Here is a 5,962-nt window from a genome sequence, read left to right as displayed (position 1 = left end):
ACTCTTCAGTAGGCCACAGGCAGACCAGACCTGCACCTTCTTCTCACAGCACATACAACCTCTCTACTGGTGTAGCCCCAAGTCTGAGAAGGAAATTGGGAATGGGGGTGCTGTAGACTCTTTGACAGCAGGAGGAATGGGAGTCTGGTAGAAGTATAGGTCAACAGTTCCTTTTTTTGGAGACAGAGTCTCACTATTGCCCAGGGTGGAGTGCCGTGTTGCAATCTCTACTCACTGCAACCTCCGCCTCCTAAGTTCAAGTGATTCTTCTGCCTCAGCCTCCCAAGTACCTAGGACTACAGGTGCCCACCACCACGCCCACCTAATTTCTTGTATTTTTTGTTTTTTCTTTTTTTTTAAAGATGGGGTTTCACCATGATGGCTAGGCTGGTCTTGAACTCCTGACCTCAGGCGATCCACCCACCTTGGCCTCCCAAAGTGGTAGGATTACAGGCGTGAGCCACCGCGCCCGGCAATTTCTTGTATTTTTAGTGGACACAGGGTTTCTACTATGTTGGCCAGGCTGGTCTCGAACTCCTGACCTCAAGTGATCCACCAGCCTCAGCTTCCCAAAGTGCTAGGATTACAGGCATGAGCCACCGTGCCTAGCCAACAGTTCTTAATTAGGGGTTTTGGACCTCTAAGAATTCACTGATTGGGTTTCATGGAGTCTATGAATTATATATGCAGTAGTTTGAGTTTAGATGTATTTTCCTGGGGAGACTCACAAACAGTATATGTCTTTTAAAAAGGTAAGTCCCACTGTTGTGGATGGTTCTGGAGTGTTACCCCAGTGCTACTACAGCTCGTATTTCTTCCTTATTCCTTCCATTCCATTCCATTTACCTAGCTCCCAGGGCCATAGCTGCCTCTGGGACCTTGTGTAGCCTACAGCCAACAGTGATGTAAATCTGCATTGAGCTTGCTTAGCTTTGGTCCCCAGAGATTCTTCTACTGTGTATTAAGTACCTGTATATGATATGATAGCTAGCCAGGTTGACTCATGCCTGTAATCCCAGCATTTTGGAAGGCTGAGAAGGGAGGACTGCTTGAGCCTATGAGTTCAAGACCAACCTAAGTAACAAGGGAGACCTGTCTCCACAAAATAATTTTTTAAAAAAAAGCCAGGCATGGTAATACATGCCTGTAGTCCTAGCTACTAGGGAGGCTGGGGCAGGAGGATTGCCTGAGCCCAGCAGTTCAAGGCTGCAGTGAGTTATGATTGTGCCACTACACTCCAGCCTGGGTAACAGATCAAGACCCTGACTCAAAAAAAAAAAAAAAAAAAAAAAAAAGAGCGGGCGTGGTGGCTCACGCTTATAATCCTAGAACTTTGGGAAGCTGAGGTGGGTGGATCACCTGAGGTCAGGAGTTTGAGACCAGCCTGGCCAACATGGTAAAACCCCTTCTCTACTAAAAATATAAAAATCAGCGGGATCTGGTAGTGCATGCCTGTAATTCCAGCTACTCAGGAGGCTAAAGCAGGAGAATTGCTTGAACCCGGGAGGCAGAGGTTGCAGTGAGCCAAAATTGCGCCACTGCACACTCCAGCCTGGACGACAGAGTAAGACTCCATATGGAAAACAAAAAAAGAAAAAAGAAAAAAAAAACTGCTCTAGAACAGAGAAACTTGGGAAAAGGAATTTTTGGCCCCATGGAAAATTCTGGATATATTCATTACCTATAAACCATTTTATTATTTTTCTTGAGTGGCATTCATTGGCTATATGCATAAGAACTAACTGTTGATGTATTTTTCACATTAATGGAGCTTAATTATGAAGTTTTCATATTACCAAGAAATCATTAATAAGTATGAGAAGGAGCCAGGCGCGGTGGCTCACACCTGTAATCCCAGCACTTTGGGAGGCTGAGGTGGGTGGATCACCTGAGGCCAGGAGATCAAAACCAGCCTGGCCAACATAGTGAAACCCCATCTCCACTAAAAATGCAAAAAGTTAGCTTGGCATGGTGGCGAGCACCTGTAATCCCACCTACTAGGGAGGCTGATCCAGGAAAACTGCTTGAACCCGGGAAGCAGAGGTTGCGGTGAGCCAAGATCACTCCATCGCACTCCAGCCTGGGCGACAGAGTGAGACTCCATCTCAGAAAAAAAAAAAAAAAAAAAAACAAAAAAACGGAAACATCTGGGTGCAGAATGTCACAGCTGTAATCCCAGCTACTTGGGAGGGTGAGACAGGAGGATCACTGGAGGCCAGGAATTTGAGACCATTCAGGGCAAATAGCAAGATCTTGTGTCTTGAAAAGTTTAAAAAAGAAAATTAAGCCAGGCGCAGTGGCTCACTCCTGTGATCCCAGCACTTTGAGAGGCCAAGGCAGATGGACTGCTTGAGTCCAAGGGTCTGAGACCAGCCTGGGCAACATAGTAAGACCCCGTCTGTAAAAAATAAATTTTTTTTTAAGCAAGGATTTCAAAAATCAAAATATAAAATAAAAAAATTTTTAAAAGTTAGCCAAGTATGATGGCTCATGCCTGTAGTCCTAGCTACCCAGGAGGCTGAGGTGGGAGGATCACCAGAGCCTGGGAGGCTGAGGCTGCACTGAGATGTGATCCATGCCAGTGTACTCCAGCCTGGGCAACAGAGCAAGACCCCATCTCCTAAAAAAGAAGGTAGGAGAAACAGCAGCATGTTTTTGCTTCTGGTATTTGGGATTTTTTTGTTTGTTTTAACAAGGTAAAGGACTAATGTCAAGTTTAGCATTCTGTGCATTGGGATTGCCTGTGGCTGAGCTCTGCAATCATTCCGTACTGGCATGGTGGAGGTGCTCACGGTCATACTGGTTAAAGTTTTCTGAAATCTAATAAGTAAACATATTTAGGTGTGTAAGTTATCTTTGCTCTTAGACAAAATTCACTCTAAATGCTCTGTAAAGTCAAGGGAGCATTCTGTTGATATGTAGATCACTGTCCCAGTGTTGGACTGAAATGCTTGGCTCAGCAGTTTTCACAGTAATGCTGTAAATCACAGCTTTCCAGTGAAGACTGTAAATGCAAGGAATTCACCATGAGGTGGGTTTGTGTAATTTTTCACACACAGAACTTATCAATATTTATGTTATACTATCATAGTCACCAGTCACTCCATCCTTGTTCAGGTCAGAAGAAATACATGTAGAAGAAGCTGAAGCCACAGTAACAGCTGGTGGTAGATTGGAAGCATCAGGGGCCCAAGTGAAATGTGTCTTTCCAATAAGTAGGACATCCCACATGGATCTAGAATGCATGCATTAGAGATTTTTTTGCAATTTCTCAAGTTTGGTGTCAAGCACTTTGAATTTTTTTTTTTTTTGAGACAGAGTCTTGCTCTGTTGCCCAGGCTGTAGTGCAGTGGTGCCATCTCAGCTCTTTGCAACCTCTGCCTCCTGGGCTCAAGCGATTCTTGTGCCTCAGCCTCCTGAGTTGCTGGGACAAGTGCCACCATGCCTGGCTAACTTTTGGATTTTTAGTAGAGATGGGTTTTTACCATGTTGGCCAAGATCTTTAACTCCTGACCTCAGGTGATCCACCTGCCTTGGCCTCCAAGGTACTGGAATTACAGGCGTGAACCACCACACCGGCTAATTTTTGTATTTTTAGTAGAGACAGAGTTTCGCCACGTTGGCCAGGCTGGTCTCAAACTCCTAGTCTCAAGCGATCCACCCACCTCAGCCTCCCAAAATGTGGAGATTACCGGCATGAGACACTGCGCCTGGCCAGCTTTGTTCATTTCTACAGCAAGTAGGATTATATCAGAGGAACAAATTAAATACTCCATTCATCTGATTTTTTTTTTTTAACTTTCCCCGCCTTTGAAAAGCTCTGACTTGGTATTTAACATCAATGGAAGGGACAACCTCAGAAAAAGCTGCAGTAACCTCTACTCTCATGGACCGTTCTGGTTAACTCCCCACACTTCACTGACTATTTCGAGACTTTCACTCACCTCATAATTCCAACCCTATCGTCCCCCTTCAGGTGTCAGCAAATGAGCTTCTCATTCCAAGAAAATGGCTAACATTTAGAAACTCCCTCAACGTTCCACCACTAGAACTTCTTCCACGCACACTGGTCCTTCCCTCTCCCTCCTGTTCCAATGAGAGATGCATCCCTGTTATCTAAATTTCTCAGCTGGGCAAGGTTACTCACACCTAATCTCAGCAACTTTGGGAGGCCAAGGCAGGAGGATCCCTTGAGCCCAGGAGTTTGACACCACCCTGAGCAACATAGAAAGACCTCATCGCTACAAAAAAAATTAAAAATTGGCCAAGTGCAGTGGCTCATGCCTGTAATCCCAGCACTTTGGGAGGCCAAGGTGGGCAGATCATGAGGTCAAGAGATCGAGACCATCCTGGCCAATATGGTGAAACCTCATCTTTAATAAAAATACAAAAATTAGCTGGGCGTAATGGCATGCGCCTGTAGTCAGTTACTCGGGAGGCTGAGGCAGGAGAATCACTTGGAACCTCGGAGGCGGAGGCTGCAGTGAGTCGAGATCGCACCGCTGCACTCCAGCCTGGCAACAGAGTGAGACTCCATCACCAAAATAAATAAATAAATAAAAATAAAAATAAAAAATTACCCAGGCATGGTGGCTCATGCCTGTAATCCCAGCACTTTGGAAGGCTGAGGTGGACAGATCACCTGAGGTTGGGAGTTCGAGACCAGCCTGACCAACATGGAGAAACCCTGTCTCTACTAAAATAAAAATAAAAAATTAGCCAGATTTGGTGGTGCATGCCTGTAATCCCAGTTACTCAGGAGGCGTGAGCCACCATGCCAGGCCAGTTCCTCCATTATAATCTCCCATGGTGCCCTGTACTTCCTGAATCAGCATTATCTTAGGCAACCTCTGAAGGTCTACATAGCTTCTCTCATTCGCTCCTTACAACAAAGGTGTTGTGATTCCTACTTTACAGATGAGGAAGCAGGCACAGAGAGATCTTGTAAGTGGGCCCAGACAGTCTGGCTCCAGGGCCCAACTCTTAACCACAAGGCTGTATTTGCCTTATGCTGCTTTTGGGACTCCTGGTTAAGCATCTGTCCTCACTTAAATATTTAAGTCCAGTAAGAGCAGGGAGTATATCTAACTTAATCACCGCTGAATTCCTAGCTGGTAGCAGGGAGATACTGCAGAGAAATCTGTCCTGTTAACGTGTTTAGGACTAGGTGTGGTAGCTCACACCTGTAATCCCAGTACTTTTGGGAGGCTGAGGCAGGAGGATTGCTTGAGGCCAGGAGTTTGAAGTTACAGTGAGCTATGATCACATCACTGTACTCCAGCTTGGGTAACAGGGCAAGGCCTTGTCTCTATAACAAAAACAAACAAACAAACAAAAACAGAAGTGGGCCGGGCTCAGTAATCCCAGTACTTTGGGAGGCCAAGATGGGAGAATCGCTTGAGCCTAGGAGTTTGAGGCTGCAGTGAGCTGTGTTTGTGCCACTGCACTCCAGCCTGAGTGACAGAGCAACAACAAAAAAATCCTCACATCCTCCTTTTTCTTTTAACTATACAAATAAATTTATTATTACTTGTATTTTTTGTTACATTTTTTCATTACATTGCTGTGTCTATTTATTACCTATACATAGAGTGCAAGCAAAGACAGTGGCCATAAAATTTAATGAGTTTTGACAATTGTAAACACCTGTAATCACTGCTTCAATTAAGATATAGAGCATTTTCAGCCTGGCACAGTGACACCTGTAATCCCAGCACTTTGGGAGGCTGAGGTGGGCGGATCACTTGAGGTCAGGTGTTTGAGACCAGTCTGGCCAACGTGATGAAACCCCGTCTCTATTAAAAATGCAAAAAATTAGCCAGGCATGGTGATGGGCGCCTGTAGTCTCAGCTACTCAGGAGGCTGAGACAGGAGAATCACTTGAATCCAGGAAGTGAAGGTCGCAGTGAGCCAAGATTGCACCACTGCACTCCAGCCTTGACAACACAGCAAGACTCCATCT

The 5,962-nt window shown here is 45.3% G+C and overlaps 1 long non-coding RNA gene across 1 annotated transcript in view; it reads right to left on the bottom strand.

The window, feature by feature from the left end:
- The window catches only part of LOC119469126, a 26,717-nt gene that overhangs the window by 18,226 nt on the left and 2,529 nt on the right, over positions 1 to 5,962 (bottom strand). The gene's annotated exons all lie outside the window — the stretch shown is intronic.

Source organism: Cebus imitator, unplaced genomic scaffold (assembly GCF_001604975.1).
Source record: "Cebus imitator isolate Cc_AM_T3 unplaced genomic scaffold, Cebus_imitator-1.0 Scaffold577, whole genome shotgun sequence".
Lineage (NCBI taxonomy): Eukaryota > Metazoa > Chordata > Mammalia > Primates > Cebidae > Cebus > Cebus imitator.
Note: the sequence above shows the minus strand (reverse complement) of the source record. Positions and strands in the feature narration are given on the sequence as shown.